This window comes from Labrus bergylta, chromosome 20, assembly GCF_963930695.1.
Source record: "Labrus bergylta chromosome 20, fLabBer1.1, whole genome shotgun sequence".
Classification (NCBI taxonomy): domain Eukaryota; kingdom Metazoa; phylum Chordata; class Actinopteri; order Labriformes; family Labridae; genus Labrus; species Labrus bergylta.
In genome coordinates this window covers 9,160,928-9,169,992 of record NC_089214.1, presented here as the reverse complement: position 1 = coordinate 9,169,992, position 9,065 = coordinate 9,160,928, and the positions used below count along the sequence as shown (strand labels likewise).

The following is a 9,065-nucleotide window of genomic DNA, read 5'->3' as shown; positions in this document are numbered from 1 at the left end:
GAGATAACATTCACATAAATTTGTTCATCACTTTTCCTAATCTTTATCATTATGATAATGTTTTGATGACCAGTTAAACACAAATCACTTAATAACGGTGCTTAAAAGACAGAAAAATAGAATCAGACAGAATAGAAGAGCACAAAAGAGGTAAAATAAACAGGGAGTAAGGAGAAAGAAAAAAAAGGCTGGTTACTTTTTGTCTGTTAAATGTGAGGAGAAGAGGGAAATTAAACAACGAATAAAGGAGAGACAAGAAAACGTTAAATGGATTAAAAACACAATGACTGAAAGGGATAAAGAAAAGACAAAGAGAATAGAACTGTCAAACACCTTATTTCTAGAAAATTCGGATTTATCTATCTGTGGAGTTATGCCGCCTCCTGCTGCACAACCAAGATACTGCAAGAAAGTTTTCTTCGCTCCTTTCATTAGAGATTTGAGAGAGCCAGTCAAACTGAATTAGATAGTTCTTTAAAGTTCTCTTCAGCCACAAAAAAAGAAAAGACAGAGACTTTATTTTACTGTTACTGGCTTTTATTAAATCCGTAAATTAATTTTCTGCACTTTTCTTTAGAAATATCACAGATTGTTTTACACAAAGACAAAGCTTCCTTGACTCGTGTCAGGTTTCCAAGCGTCACAGCAGAGGGCAGAGGTTAGTGAAACAGACGACTGAAGACAAACGGACAGAAGATATACTTTATTGATCCTGCGAGGGCAAAATTCAATAATGTAGCATCTTAATAGATTAACTGTTCAGTATAAAGCTTATCCATGATAACTCTTTTTATTCAGGCACATTTGGGTGAATTTAAACTTTGTTAAGGACTTTCTATAACCAATATTGAATATTCACCATACGTCCTTAAATAAGAACTGTCAGATGAGAAATCAAACAATATTGACACAAAGGTATACACAGGAGTGACAGTACAGTCGTTTTAAACTCTTGGCCGCACTACAACCACATCCTTAATCTCCTTATATTGTTCAGCTATCCTCAGCTTCATGCATTCTTAAAAAAAATAACGGTTTAATATTTGAATACATGTATGGAAAAAAATTAGAAACACTCAACGCTGTTTAAGAGAAGGCCATAGAAGGTTTGTTTTACTGGTTAAGCAGCAGATTATATTGAATGTCGCAGAGCAGTAAATCAAACGCGTCTTTCTCAGACACTGTGTTAAGGAAGAAAAGAAAGACGCGCATGCTGAGTCACATGTCTGGAGGAAGCTTGTGCCCACGTTAACTAGCAGTAATGAAAAGCAGATCATGGGCTCCTCCAGCACAGATTGAAATTGACAGAGAAAACATGTTGACAGAGAAAACATGTTGACATAACGTTAGCAGATTAATTGTTTAAAAAAAAATACAAAACCACAAAAACATTTTTATACTGATGGACATTATGGTGCTGCTGTTTAATGTAGTGTTTGTTCATATGTATGGATTTTTTATATATATATATATGTGATTTCTTATGAAGTGTAATGCACGAAATCATTTTGACTTATCCTGGTGTTTTAGATATTACACTTCCTGTTATGTATTGTTTGTCTACCTCCACAGGGACAACAGATACAAATAAGATAATAGCTATCTCTGGTGCAATTACATTTATTAATGCACTGCCCCTGAAAAAAATAAACAATACTTTTTTCTTTTAAATATCAGTTGCTGACTCTGTAATGTAGCTCAAAATTAAATCTATGTGAAAATTCTAAGTTATATCTGGAGGTTCTGTTAGAAGTTATGAAATCATTTCTGAACATAACGGTAAACTTCTTAGTTGTCTGGATTACAAATGTGATTTCTGAGAGTCTGAGAACGGATCAAAAGATTGATGCAGTTGTGGCTGAAAAAATATGGAGTGTAATGGAAACTCTGGTGTTTAAAAAAGTACATTTTTAAATATTTGTTTTACTCGGTTAAAACCTCGGTTGTTTTGCAAAATGCAATCTCTCACTTTTCCTGTTTTCAGTCCCTGATTGGAACTTTGCAGCACATGCCAATAAAAAAAACAACATTCGAAGTATAAAGATTACATTTTCACAAGTTTTGTGCAGAATTCAAAAAACAATTCATATTCAGTGCCAAAAGGTCAGTGTTGATTTCCATTTCTGCAAACATGCAGTGAGCTGCAACAAGAGAATTTAATTCTATGTTCCTCCGTCAATTGACATCATTGAACATGCAGCTTCATGACGACCTTTGTCCCGTTGAAATCAAACTTTATCTCATGACAGCAGATGATTTACTCGCTGAGATCCCGTGAGAACAGCCTGATATCCAGCTTGAAACTTTCTTGTCTTACTGAAAAATGAAGCTCAGAGCGATATCTTGTGTTTCTCCTCTCATGGCTGCTCTTCAAGGCTTCAGTCTTCGCAACATCAAAACCTTCAAAATAAAATAAAATACCTCATTAACAACCGAAGAGCAGCACAACCTGCTGTAGAGGATGAAAGAGAAGTTAACTTACTGAAATGTTTGGGATGGATTTAGAAAGTTGGCGGATTTCCATTACTGCTCGTTGTCCTGCACACAAGTCTGAAAGTAGATTGAAATTTGAGTTTGTATCATTTCTACACTGCTTAAAGTTAACACTTATAGAATAACTAGAAGAGTAAATCTTAAAGAATCCATTGTTAAATTGTACTACTGAGGATTAATCTCTCAATTAAATGTTAAAAGATTTAAAAAAGACTCTAATGGCCGATTGAAAATTAATTTTAAAAGTGGAATTTTAAACCCAGAAATGCCAAACGTTAGCTAGGTTAGCATTAGGAATAGAAAGTGGAACAATCAAAATCACTGAGCATTTATAAAAAGTACCCTCAGCCAACATGACGTCACCTTTTGGTTGTGGATTACTTTTTTGAAGCTTTGAGTTTTGCAGTTTTGTTGTCGCCATGTTTTTTTTTGTGGCCAGAAAAGACAATGATTAGATTTAAACGCCCCTTGTGCTTTCAGCTACAACTGCATTGATTTAGTTGTTTATATTTAATGAATTGTTTCAGATTTATAGATTTCTTGCCTCCTCTATGACAGTAAATTGAATATTTTTGGGTATCGATCCAAACAAGACGAATATCATGTTGGGCCCTTGGAGACACTCAACCTAATTTTTCACTTTTTTCTGCCATGTCATAGACACAACAACACACTGATGGACCAAGAAATGATTGACAGATCATCTTCTTTTAAAGTAGTCCCTTCCAGTCCTGCCCTTCACATATTTACAAAAGTAATCTTACTTTGTGAGTGAAGGTTCCAGGTTGGAGTCGATCATCTCTTTGGATTGCCCCTGTGTCATCAGGAGGTAAACGGCTGTAAGTGGCATCTGTTTGTTTTCACTGAAAGAGAGATAAACATCTTTGTTAGAAGTGTTAAGATACTGTATGGGCTGTACATGAAACCAGTCCTCCACAGTAAATGCTTCAAAGAAAAGTAATGCAAAGGTTACCATGTGTGTTATGATAATTATTAAGTCTAAGGATCATCAGGTATTCTGTATCAATGGTGATAATTCATTACTTTGGTCTCACTTAGGATGTTGATGATGGCTGACGCGTAATAGGTTGAGCTGTAACAAGTTTCTCGAGCAGCTGGAGGCTGCAGACTGTGCGGTCTGCTCGTCTGCTGTGTTTCCATCATCACATTCATCACAGAGCCTCATTTTGAGTCTGACACTAACCAAAAACCTGAATGAGGTGAAAAACAATAAACAAAGGTAAAAGGTACATTACAACACCTTACAAAAACTACTTAACATGCCAATATGTATGTATGTATGTATGTATGTATGTATGTATGCATGCATGCATGCATGCATGTATGTATGTATGTATGCATGCATGCATGTATGCATGTATGTATGTATGTATGCATGTATGTATGCATGTATGTATGTATGTATGCATGTATGTATGTATGTATGTATGTATGTATGTATGTATGTATGTATGTATGTATGTATGTATGTATGTATGCATATATGTATGCATGTTATGTATGTATGCATGTATGCAGGCATGTATGTATGTATGTGTGCATGTTATGTATGTATGTATGTATGCATGTATGCATGCATGTATGTATGTATGTATGCATGCATGTATGTATGTATGTATGTATGTATGCATGTATGTATGTATGCATGTTATGCATGTATGCATGTATGCATGCATGTATGTATGTATGTATGCATGTTATGTATGTATGTATGCATGTATGTATGCATGTTATGTATGTATGTATGCATGTTATGTATGTATGCATGTTATGTATGTATGCATGTATGCAGGCATGTATGTATGTATGCATGTTATGTATGTATGTATGCATGTTATGTACGTATGCATGCATGTATGTATGTATGTATGTATGTATGCAGGCATGTATGTATGCATGTTATGTATGTATGCATGTTATGTACGTATGCATGCATGTATGTATGCATGTATGTATGTATGCATGTTATGTATGTATGTATGCATGTATGTATGCATGTTATGTATGTATGTATGCATGTTATGTACGTATGCATGCATGTATGTATGTATGTATGTATGTATGTATGCAGGCATGTATGTATGCATGTATGTATGTATGCATGTTATGTACGTATGCATGCATGTATGTATGTATGTACGTATGCATGCATGTATGCATGTATGCAGGCATGTATGTATGCATGTATGTATGTATGTATGTATGCATGTTATGTATGTATGCATGTATGCAGGCATGTATGTATGTATGTATGCATGTTATGTATGTATGTATGCATGTATGTATGCATGTTATGTATGTATGTATGCATGTTATGTACGTATGCATGCATGTATGTATGTATGTATGTATGCATGTTATGCATGTATGTATGTATGTATGTATGTATGCATGTTATGTACGTATGTATGTATGTATGTATGTATGTATGTATGTATGTATGTATGCATGCATGTATGTATGTATGTATGTATGCATGTATGTATGTATGTATGTATGCATGTATGTATGCAGGCATGTATGTATGCATGTATGTATGTATGCATGTTATGTACGTATGTATGTATGTATGTATGTATGTATGTATGCATGCATGTATGTATGTATGTATGTATGCATGTATGTATGTATGTATGCATGTATGTATGTATGTATGGATGCATGTTATGTACGTATGCATGCATGTATGTATGTATGTATGTATGTATGTATGCAGGCATGTATGTATGCATGTTATGTATGTATGCATGTATGCAGGCATGTATGTATGTATGTATGCATGTTATGTATGTATGTATGCATGTATGTATGCATGTTATGTATGTATGTATGCATGTTATGTACGTATGCATGCATGTATGTATGCATGTTATGTATGTATGTATGCATGTATGTATGCATGTTATGTACGTATGCATGCATGTATGTATGTATGTATGTATGTATGTATGTATGCAGGCATGTATGTATGCATGTTATGTATGTATGTATGCATGTATGTATGCATGTTATGTACGTATGCATGCATGTATGTATGTATGTATGTATGTATGTATGTATGCAGGCATGTATGTATGCATGTATGCATGTTATGTACGTATGCATGCATGTATGTATGTATGTACGTATGCATGCATGTATGCATGTATGCAGGCATGTATGTATGCATGTATGTATGTATGCATGTTATGTATGCATGCATGTATGCAGGCATGTATGTATGTATGTATGCATGTTATGTATGTATGTATGCATGTATGTATGCATGTTATGTATGTATGTATGCATGTTATGTACGTATGCATGCATGTATGTATGTATGTATGTATGCATGTTATGCATGTATGTATGTATGTATGTATGCATGTTATGTACGTATGTATGTATGTATGTATGTATGTATGCATGTATGTATGTATGTATGTATGTATGTATGCATGTTATGTACGTATGTATGTATGTATGTATGTATGTATGCATGTTATGTACGTATGTATGTATGTATGTATGTATGTATGCATGTTATGTACGTATGTATGTATGTATGTATGTATGTATGTATGCATGCATGTATGTATGCATGTATGCATGTATGTATGTATGCATGTATGCATGTATGTATGTATGTATGTATGTATGTATGTATGTATGCATGTTATGTACGTATGTATGTATGTATGTATACATGTATGTATGTACGTATGTATGTATGTATGTATGTATGTATGCATGCATGTATGTATGTATGTATGTATGTATGTATGCATGTATGCATGTATGCATGTATGCATGTATGCAGGCATGTATGTATGTATGTGTGCATGTTATGTATGTATGTATGTATGCATGTATGCAGGCATGTATGTATGTATGTATGTGTGCATGTTATGTATGTATGCATGTATGCATGTATGTATGTATGCATGTATGCAGGCATGTATGTATGTATGTGTGCATGTTATGTATGTATGCATGTATGCATGTATGCAGGCATGTATGTATGTATGTATGCATGTTATGTATGTATGTATGTATGCATATATGTATGCATGTTATGTATGTATGCATGCATGTATGTATGTATGTATGTATGTATGCATGCATGTATGTATGTATGTATGTATGTATGTATGTATGCATGCATGTATGTATGCATGAATGTATGTATGCATGCATGCATGCATGTATGTATGTATGTATGCATGCATGCATGTATGTATGTATGTATGTATGTATGCATATATGTATGCATGTTATGTATGTATGCATGTATGCAGGCATGTATGTATGTATGTGTGCATGTTATGTATGTATGTATGTATGCATGTATGCATGCATGTATGTATGTATGTATGCATGCATGTATGTATGTATGTATGTATGTATGTATGTATGCATGCATGTATGTATGCATGCATGTATGTATGCATGCATGCATGCATGTATGTATGCATGCATGCATGCATGCATGTATGTATGTATGCATGCATGCATGTATGCATGTATGTATGCATGTATGTATGTGTGAGTGAGTGAATGTATGCATGCATGCATGCATACATACATACATACAATCTAAATATTTAGAGTATTAACAGCAGCTCAAACGATTTAAGAACATTAAATAATAATCAAATCAAAACGTTCACACGTGGTTTATGACCAGTTTTTATAGTTTTTAATAAGCAGGGAGAGTGACGTGCAGACAGAGGACCAATCAGCGCACATTGAGCAATTTGGACGCCATCATTCTCTTTACAGAGACTGCAGTCAGTCATGTAGTTCACATACTTGACTGGTAAACATGTAAACTGTAGAGTAATGATCAATTTAACTTTTTGTTACTTGTCCGTCCACTTACATGCGCAATGGCACATTCCCGGACTCTCGCCCAAATAACTCTCTCTCTCTGTCAGTGTGGTCCGCGGATCCACCTTTATCTTTAAATGCATGTTTTTGACAGTATGAGGAAGAGAACCTCTTGAAAAAAGGTCTGATCTAATGTTTAGACTTATAAGTAAACTTTAAGTGCAGTCTTTAAGACAACAGGTGAGCTGCGGAGCTGCGCAGCGTCTTTAGATGAAATGGATTTGTTGTTGTTTTGCAGGTTCAAAAAGAACATACAGCTAGAATTTCGATATCTAGGTTTACAAAAACTTATGCTGCTTTGTCTGACGAGGTAATCAAACGTTGAATCTTTGATTGTGTTTAAAAACTAAAAAAAAGGTAGTTGGTTACTTAATTTGAGGCAGTGTGCACTGACAAATAGATTTTTTGCCTGACGTGGTTTTCACTTTTAACTTTCAACTACATGTAGCCTATTCTGTCTTTTATCATTCTGGACCTTTAATTTCTTTTCCTTAAATAAGCTGGGACTAATTTCTCCAAGTTTCATTTCTTCATTCTTTTCCAACTTCCAATCCAAAGTATCCCACTCGTCCCTCTATGCACACTTCTGCAGGCTTTGAAAAGGTATTTAAGTTGGTTGACAGAACTTATTTATGCAGTCTAATGACATACAGAAAGCACACAAATAAGGTGTCTTTTCTGTATATCTGCAACATACCGTTGTGTTAATGTTGATCTAAACAATCTGATTATCAGCAGAAACAATAGCAGGAACATTATACTTAATAGCTGCAGCAGAAGAAAGCCTTCATTAGTTAATCTTTGTTGTAGATAGAAAAAAAGTATCATTACCTACCCCAAAATACAATCATCAAGAAACGCAGCATTTAGATGGATCCTTGTTTAAAAAAATAAGATATAAGATTAAAAAAAAGCGTCCAGCAACATTCTTGTTTGTTCCTGTTCTGGCTTGTACTCTGAACCTCAGCGTCTACTATCTAAAAATAAACTCAGTGGACATTTATTTCCTTCTCACCAGATGTCGTCATAGAAACATTCCACATTACAACACATTAACTACAATAGTGAGACACGCGCAAAGGAATGAAGGAACTTGTGACAAGGACACACACATTCATTTGAATAACCTTGTAGTTTATTGAATAAACTTTTCTTTTTTTAAAGATTTTAATTCTGGCCAGCAGCTCCTCTTAAAGTAAACACTTTTAAACATTCAATAACTCATTTTAGTAATAGTTAATGCTGCACATTACACTCTGCATTCAAAACATTTGACATTTTATAAGAATATCACCAATTTTTTTGATAATGGTGATTATTGATTAATAGAGAACTTACTTTTGGTTTTGAAAAAAGACTTACTCTGCAATATTGTAATGTAGGCTATGTACAGTATATGTTTGTCTCTATGTATGAATATGCATTCATACATATGTGTATGTATATAGGTAGATGTTTTTATGTACTTTTGTGTTTTCATATAAATCTGACACAACACAATGACACCTAAAAAAAATGTCAAAGCAGGGGTAGACCAGCAACTCCTCTGTTCTTACATATAACTGCAATTATTTTACATACATACATGCATGCAAGTATTTCACTGAAGAAGGAGGTCTGTCTTTTCAGGGATTAGAATCCCATATAATTGTGCAGGATCTGGAAATACATACATACTGCAA

The 9,065-nt window shown here is 34.2% G+C and overlaps 1 long non-coding RNA gene across 2 annotated transcripts; it reads right to left on the bottom strand.

The window, feature by feature from the left end:
• Window positions 1-688: 688 nt before the first annotated feature.
• On the bottom strand, window positions 689-8,374 carry LOC109993113 (uncharacterized). Of its 2 annotated transcripts, none has more exons than XR_002278363.3 (5): window positions 8,219-8,374; window positions 3,549-3,704; window positions 3,258-3,356; window positions 2,483-2,550; window positions 689-2,400 (listed from the first exon to the last, which is right to left on the bottom strand). It is a non-coding gene; the product is annotated as an uncharacterized lncRNA (long non-coding RNA). The 2 variants fall into 2 exon arrangements; XR_003809218.2 differs by having other exon boundaries at window positions 8,215-8,361.
• Window positions 8,375-9,065: the final 691 nt, after the last annotated feature.